Here is a 7,832-nt window from a genome sequence, read left to right as displayed (position 1 = left end):
TTGTTACTGTGGAAAGTGAGAAGATGGGCAAGCCTATGGCAGTTTGAGTGCAGTGAAGAGTGAGTGATAAGTGCATCCTTAAACACTAGTGTGCAAGAGAGTTAAATTCTCATAATTTTTGAGAAGTTCCTAGTGAGGGGGTATTGTTGTTTGGAAGTCTCTATATATATCATCTTTACTGATCTATCGAAAAATCACATATAATGTTGGGCAAATCATAGGAGATAAGAGATTGCATGGTTATAAGCTTGTATCATGAAATGTGATTTGTTGTTAATTGAAGTCCATCCTCATGAGTTTCATCTGTAAAGAATCTTAAATCCTTCTCTGTTGTAAGTTCATTACGGAGGACAGCAATGTCCAAATATGGGAATTGTGATAAACCCCTAGTTCATCAGGTTTTTAAGCATGAATTAGTATCAATTTGTGTGATTAAATGGATGGAAAAGAGGTTAATATCCTAGAAAGCCCTAAAGTACAAGTTCTGAAAGCTTTGTTGAAATCTACATTGTTTTGTAGGGAAATGAAGCTCAAAGAAGCAAATGAGAGAAGGAAGAAGATTCTGAAGAGTGGAAATTGCCAAGTGTCGAGCGCTAAAACGTCCACGGAGAACGTTTTAGCGCACTGCTGCATAGAGAAGCCAAAAGTTGCTGGTGCTGAGCACCAAAACGTCCAATGCAAAGGTTTTAGCGTTCTGATGTGCAAAAATGTTCTGGTCTTGAGCGCTAAAACGTTCAAGGAGAATGTTTTAGCGCTGAAGACAGTAAAAGCAGTTGAGCATCCGTCAAAGTTGAGCGCTAAAACGTCCAACAGAGAATGTTTTAACGCCAAAGTCAATTTTTGGCTGTTATTCAGTTGTATTTGGTGACTCTATAAAAGGGCAAGTGCCTTCATTTTTTGAATATCCTATCTCAGATCCTCTGATTTGACTCTTCACTTTCTCTGACTTTCCAAATTCTTTAGGATTAGTTTTTGTAATAGTTAGTACATCTTTATGTAATTGTAATTGAAGATTGAAGACTCAACCATCATGATAATGGAGTTTGATCTTTCTTCTTCTCTTGTTTATATTTTCATTATGTCTGAGTAGAGTCCTTTGTAGTCTGATTCAATGGAACTCAAGTGTGAATTTATGAATGGTTAATTGAATATTCTATTTATCTATTATGTGATGATATGAAGTTGTCTTTATTGATTCTTTCTATCAAGGGAATAGTGTAGAACAAGGATGTTTACATTGTTCCAATAATTGACAACTTCATCATTAGTGTTATAGTAGTCAAGGGATTGATGCTAGGATTCTGATGTGATCTTAAGATCTTAGTATTTAATGCATGTATTAAGAAGGGAATCACCAAGGAATTGGGGTTTCTGATTAATGTATCAATCAAGGTAGTAAGGGATTACATCTAGATGATAAGAAAAAGGTTGATTAACATCACATAGTAGATAATTCATTATAGGAATTGATTCATACATAAGTTCATGCTTGAGGGAAATTGATGACTGACTATTTGTTTAAAGTATATTTCACATTTTATTTGTTTATCAAGTTTTACTTTCATTCAATTTAATTTCTGGTGACAAGAAATCAATGCAACCAATAATCTTTTGTTTGATTCAACTTAAGTATATATGGTTAGTCGGTGTTTGAATCCAAATCCTCGTGGGAACGATCTTTACTCATCATTTTATTACTTGTGTGACTAGTACACTTGCTAAATACACAACACTTGGACAGCTGTGCAAAAGCCTTTTCCCATTCTGAAGTGGTGCCTTGAGGTGGAGGTTGTTCTTGCAATGGCATAAGAGGGTTTAGCTGATGGGTTGATTTGTAACTAAACCCAGGGTGTTGGTTAGGATTTTTCCACCCTTGATTACCATATTGATTTCTTCCTGGATTGTTCTGGTTCTTTTGATCGTACCAGATTCCATTGGCCTCTGCTGGTGGCTTTTTAGTTGTTCTCATGTAGTCATAATCTTCAGTCGCATGAGCCTCTGCAGAAATACTACATTTGATTTGAGAATTACTAACAGAAGAAACTTGAGAAAGATTAAATTGTTTAGTAAGAGCATCTAATTGTTCTTGTACATTTGCAACATTTGTTAATTTTGGGCTAAGATTGCATCATAGCCGTCGAGCTTCATAATTCTTGCTCTCCTTTGTGCAACTGGGGCATTGTCAAATTCTTGAGAAGCTAAGGGTTCCAACAATTCTAGCGCTTCCTCTGGAGTTTTTGTTTTCAAGGAGCCTCCTGCAGCAGCATTTACCAGTGTTCTTGTGTTGGACGTCATCCCTTGGAAAAAGATTCTTGCTTTCTCCCATGCTTCAATTCCATGTTGAGGACACTTCCTGAGTAATCCTTTAAATCGTTCCCAAGTCTCGTACAGAGATTCGCTTTCTTTTTGTTCAAAATAGGTGATTTCCAATTTGAGTATTGCCATATTTGAAGCTGAGAAAAATCTGGCCAAGAATTTTCTTGCTAAGTCATCCCAACTGGTTATGCTTCCTTCAGGTTGAGACTGCAGCCAAGCTCTTGCGTCATCCTTCAGTGAGCATGGAAATAGTCTGAGCAAGATAGCGTCACGAGAAACTCCATTCACTTTTAATGTATCACAGTAAAGTAGGAAATCATCAAGATGACTATAGGGGTTCTCTGTGCTTCCTCCAGCGAACTGATCTTTTTGAATAAGTTGCAACAGTGCCGGCTTCAGCTCGAAGTTGTTAGCTTCTATTGTCGGTCTAACAATGCTCTCCATCTATGGAACTCGGACTGGAATCATATAATCCCCCAAGGTCCTTGGAGGATTCTGAATTACATTGTTTTCAGCCATTGTTTCTTCCTTTGGTTCCGTTGAACTTGAGGTTTTTTTTGCTTCTTTCGCTTTCTTTGCTTTTGCGTCCTTCCTAAGTTTCCTTTCTGTCTTTTCTATCTCAGGATCAAACTGCAAAATTCGCGGGTTAAGAGTACCTCGCATAAACTAAGATTGAAAAGACGTGCAGAAAAAATAGAAAATGCAAAACAGAATACAGAAAATAAAAATAAACAAAGAATGCAGAAAATTAAAATATGCAGAAAATTGATGCAGGATTTTAATGCAGAAAATGTTTTGAAGAATGTTCAAAGTGCAGAAAATTAAAACGTCCAATCTAAAAGGTAATTAGTTACTTTTAGTGTTGAAGAATTCGATCCCCAGCAACGGCGCCAAAAACTTGTTGCGACTCGGCAAGTGCACCGGTCGTAAAGTAATAAAGTGTACCGGAGTACGAGATCGTTCCCACGAGGATCAGATTTTCAAGCACTAGATCACTAATCGCGTTTTAGTTGGACAATCAAAAGTTGGATTTGAGAGAATTGTAATTGAAGAACTTAAAAATTAAAGACAAGTAATGAGATGCAATTAAAGAAAAATTCTGAATTCAAAAGAAAAAGTGAAAAGATGATGATTGATTACAGAAATTAAAACAAGCGTAGTCAGGGTTTCGACTTCCCCTAATATCCTCGTAATGTTATGAATTATAGAGTCAAGAACCTTTTCTTAATATATTGCCAATCAATTCTATCTAAGTTAATTAGGGCTCAATTCCTTGTTACCCTAAATCTATGTGATCTTAGAAGAACCCTAGTTCCCCAGTTATTCCCCAAGAAAACATGCATTAAGATCAAGAATTCCAAGATTGCACAATTACCCTAGGTCTATCTCTAGATCAGAAGGATTGTGATAAATTTATCAAGTAAGGGTTCATGCACCAACATCTCTATTGTCATACAATTTCCCAAAATCATTCTATAAGGAGCAAACTCATAGAAAGCATTAAACACAAATAAATTTATTCAATTATAAAAAGAAAAGAATTCAGAGACAATTTAATTCATAAACATAAAGATTCAATTGGGTTCCATCTACCCCCAACTACATAGAAATCTAGCCTAGCATACTGAATTAAAAAATAATAGTAAAGAAAAGAGAACCTCAAGCCTCCATTGGTGTGATGTTGACTTGGTTCCTCAGTGTTCAGCGCTCCGCAACAGGATTCCTCCTTCAGGTCTTTGTGTAATTCTCTGAATTTGTGAATTGGTGTTTTGGTCTTGACCCTCAGCTTCTTATTTATAATCATTGGAGTTGTATCCTTCATTCAATCTCCCAACGAATCCGTATCAGATTTGTAATTGATTCCATAGTTGTTTCCTTTTTTCATTTAAGATCTTGTAGATTGGTGACAAATTTTTGACTTTGAATCTTGTTATAATCTTTCTTCACATCTTCCTATGGATTTCTATCAATCAAGATTGATATGTTTTTCGCTTTAATCCCAGATATCGCGATCTGTATCCATTAGCAAATTTTAGTTGAATCTTGGGCTAATGAGTTCGTACATGGATGTTTTAGTGTGTCATTTGTGCGCCAAAACGTCCTTCTTGTGCATTGTTGTCTGCCTCTGGCATTTTGGCGTGCTGTTGGGCGCTAAAACATCCTCTTCGAAGGGTGACTTGTTGCTGCTGGAGTGTTTTGGCGCTCTGTTTGGTCGCCAAAATGCTCAGGTTCAGGGAATTATTGTTGTTTTCTTCATCTTGAGCGTTTAAATGTTCTTCCTGGACGCCAAAACGTCCTCCTCCAGCTTGCACATGCTTGGAATCTTGCTTCTTTGAGCTTGAACTCATCTTGTTGTATTCCTTTGGCTCCAAAAGGGCCATAATGGATGTCAAAAATCCCTTGAAATAAGAAATATTACAAGATGTTAGCAAGATATTCAATTATTGTGACTTTACGGTAATAAACCCTAATTCCAATGCAATTTTTGATATATTCCGAGTATAATTAAGCCTAAAACCATGGTAAACCAAGGGTTTATCATGTGTATACCTTGGATCTCCAGCAGTCGGACCGAGTTCCTAACCTTGTCAGAGGTACTGTTTCCATTGGTGGATCTGTTGTTGATGTCTTGTTTGACTCTGGGGCTACGCATTCATTTATTGCAACCCCGATTGCTGTGGGGCTTGAGTTGCCCATTGCTGTGTTTTCTCCACCATTGCGAGTGACTACCGCCACCGGAGAAAAATGTGTTACCTCCACTGTTCATCGAGATGTCATGTTTCAGTGGGATGGCCGTGATTTTTCGGTAGATCTGATAGGATTGCCGATGGCTAATCTAGAGATTATCCTGGGCATGGATTGGTTGTCCAGAAATTGTGTGATGATTGACTATTATGCCAAGCGAGTTGAGATGTCTCCGGGTGATTCCACAGCCAGTTCCTCGCCTTTTATTTCATTGCTGCATGCTAGGAAAGCCTTGAGAGCAGGGGCATTTGGATATGTCATGTTGGGAGGTTTGGTGAGTGGGTCACAGGAGGATATCGCTGGCATTTCTGTGGTGAGGGAATTCCTCGAAGTATTTCCCGAGGAGATTCCTGAGTTTCAGCCACAGCGGGAGATAGAGTTCTCCATAGACTTGTTGCCTGGTGTGGGGCCTATTTCATTAGCTCCATACTGGATGTCGCCACCAAAGTTGGCTGATTTGAAGAAGCATATCGAAGATCTTTCGGCGAAAGACTTCATTCGACCGAGTGTGTCTCCATGGGGAACACCGGCCATCTTTGTGAAAAAGAAAGATGGGACTATGCGATTGTGCACCGATTACAGGCAACTGAACAAGGTGACAATCAAGAACAAGTATCCCCTTCCGCGTATTGATGATCTGTTGGATCAACTTAAGGGATCTTGTGTGTATTCGAAGATTAATCTCCGGTATGGACACCATCAGATTCGGGTAAAGCTGGAGGATGTCCCGAAGACCGCGTTTCGTTCGAGATACGGTCACTATGAGTATTTGGTGATTCCTTTTGGACCTACCAATGCACCCGCAGTGTTAATGGATTACATGAACAGGATTTTCCAGCCGTACCTGGATCAGTTTGTGATCGTCTTCATTGACGACATTTTGATTTACTCCAAGACGGAGGAGGAGCATGCTGAGCACTTGAGGATTGTGTTGCAAGTGCTGAAGGAGAAAAAGCTTTATGCTAAGCCTTCAAAATGTGAGTTTTGGCTCAAGTCTGTGAAGTTTCTTGGGCATGTGATTTCTGCTGAGGGAGTTTCAGTAGATCTGAATAAGATTGAGGCTGTGCTTGATTGGGAGAGGCCCAAGTCTGTTACTGAAGTGAGGAGTTTTCTGGGTTTGGTAGGTTACTACCGGAGGTTCATCAAGGGATTCTCCATGTTGGTTCTGCCATTGACTCGCCTTACCCGGAAGGAGACTTCATTTGTATGGACTCACGAGTTTGAGGAATGTTTTCAGGAGTTGAAGGAGAGACTGAAGACTGCACTTGTGTTGGTCATCCTTGATCTTGCTGAGGAAGTTGAGCTGTACAATGACGCCTCCGGAAAGGGGATGGGCTTTGTGTTGATGCAGTTGGGCAAAGTGATTGCCTACGTGTAACATCCCGCATAATTAGGAAATTACATAAGTTGCAATTAGGGGTGTGAAGCATGCTTGAAATTAGAATTAAATTGATGTTTAGAGTGGAAGTAATTTAAGTAGGAAAAATTATATTTTTGTTGCTATTATAAGCGAGCATATGTGTATATTCTAAAAGATTCAAGACATTCGTTAAAAAGGGACAGTATTACATTTAATTACAATTGTGGGTGAGTATATATATATATATATATATATATATTAGGAGTTTGAAACCTTCTTTAAAGGAAGAGAACTAATTTAATTATAAGATATAAAAATCTTGGCTATTATTTAGAGAGGTACATGAAATGATAGTTAGTTGCTTACATGAAGTATTACTCATTAGGAAATGAGTTGGACCCCATCTACCCTCTAGGGCTTCAGCCCAAATGTTTGGGAGGAAGGTCAAGTTACCCTAAAACTACTAGTTAATCTCTAGCTTATCCTCCTTGAATCTGAATGCAAGTGTGTTCATTGGTCGAAGGACACACACCCATCCTAATCACCCCACTCTAGTGCGCATAAAGGAACAAATTAAGATGATGTTTGACCCTTTTGGTTCAGCATACAAACGAGCATACCATTCTGTTTCCTTTCACCTCATGCGCAAGGGCCATCATCAATATAAGACTGGATACCTTCTCTTAATTCAGAATCAAACATAACCCACCCCTTACTCAAGCCGTAAACCATATAGAGAAAGAATCACAGAATGCATGTTACTTTCCTTTCCATATTCTCCTCAAAACCGTGAGCTGTTGGATAAGAGAACCACAATCTAAGTTTCCCCCTTCTCTTCTTCACTGATTTGGCCTAGAGTAGTAGCCAAAGGGACTGTCACGTGAACACATCATCCACTCATTTCCCCTTGTTCAGCCGTGGACCAACACCCATGGAGATTGGAACACAAGCATAAATCCTTCCCCTTCTATTTCTTTGTTATGTTGTATACACCCATCAAGGAGGTGAGGGGTTTCCTTTCGTTGTCTTCTTATTTCCTATTGCTTGGGTCAGCTTTGAGTGGATGTTTTTACTGCATGCATTTGATCCAGCGTTGAATGAACCTCCACTTGCATGTACAGTGAAGCACTAGTCTACTTCCTTTCCTTCCCTGTCTTGGCCAGCCGAAGACACCCCAAGGACTCATAAATCTGATTTATTGAAGAGTGGAAAAGGAAGGTTGTTGCCCCTATTTGAAGCTTTAACCTTGATGTAGTCTTGGAGGTAAATCTGAGTTCCAAGCGTTCTTTTTTTTCCCCTTATCTATTCGGCCTGCATATGTACCTAGGAAGATGTATTTTTGTCATTTGTCTAGTATTGTTCTAATCGGTTGCTGCATGTAATTTAAGAGAGTTATGTGGTGTCATTTTGT

The 7,832-nt window shown here is 38.9% G+C and overlaps 1 non-coding gene across 1 annotated transcript; it reads left to right on the top strand.

The window, feature by feature from the left end:
* Positions 1–2,332: 2,332 nt before the first annotated feature.
* Positions 2,333–2,439, top strand: LOC133307871 (small nucleolar RNA R71). The gene has a single exon (XR_009751097.1). It is a non-coding gene; the product is annotated as a small nucleolar RNA R71 (small nucleolar RNA).
* Positions 2,440–7,832: the final 5,393 nt, after the last annotated feature.

The sequence above is a fragment of the Gastrolobium bilobum genome, unplaced genomic scaffold (genome assembly GCF_033153095.1).
Source record: "Gastrolobium bilobum isolate Gb01-03AN ecotype WA unplaced genomic scaffold, APGP_CSIRO_Gbil_v1 utg15118, whole genome shotgun sequence".
Taxonomy (NCBI): domain Eukaryota; kingdom Viridiplantae; phylum Streptophyta; class Magnoliopsida; order Fabales; family Fabaceae; genus Gastrolobium; species Gastrolobium bilobum.
Note: the sequence above shows the minus strand (reverse complement) of the source record. Positions and strands in the feature narration are given on the sequence as shown.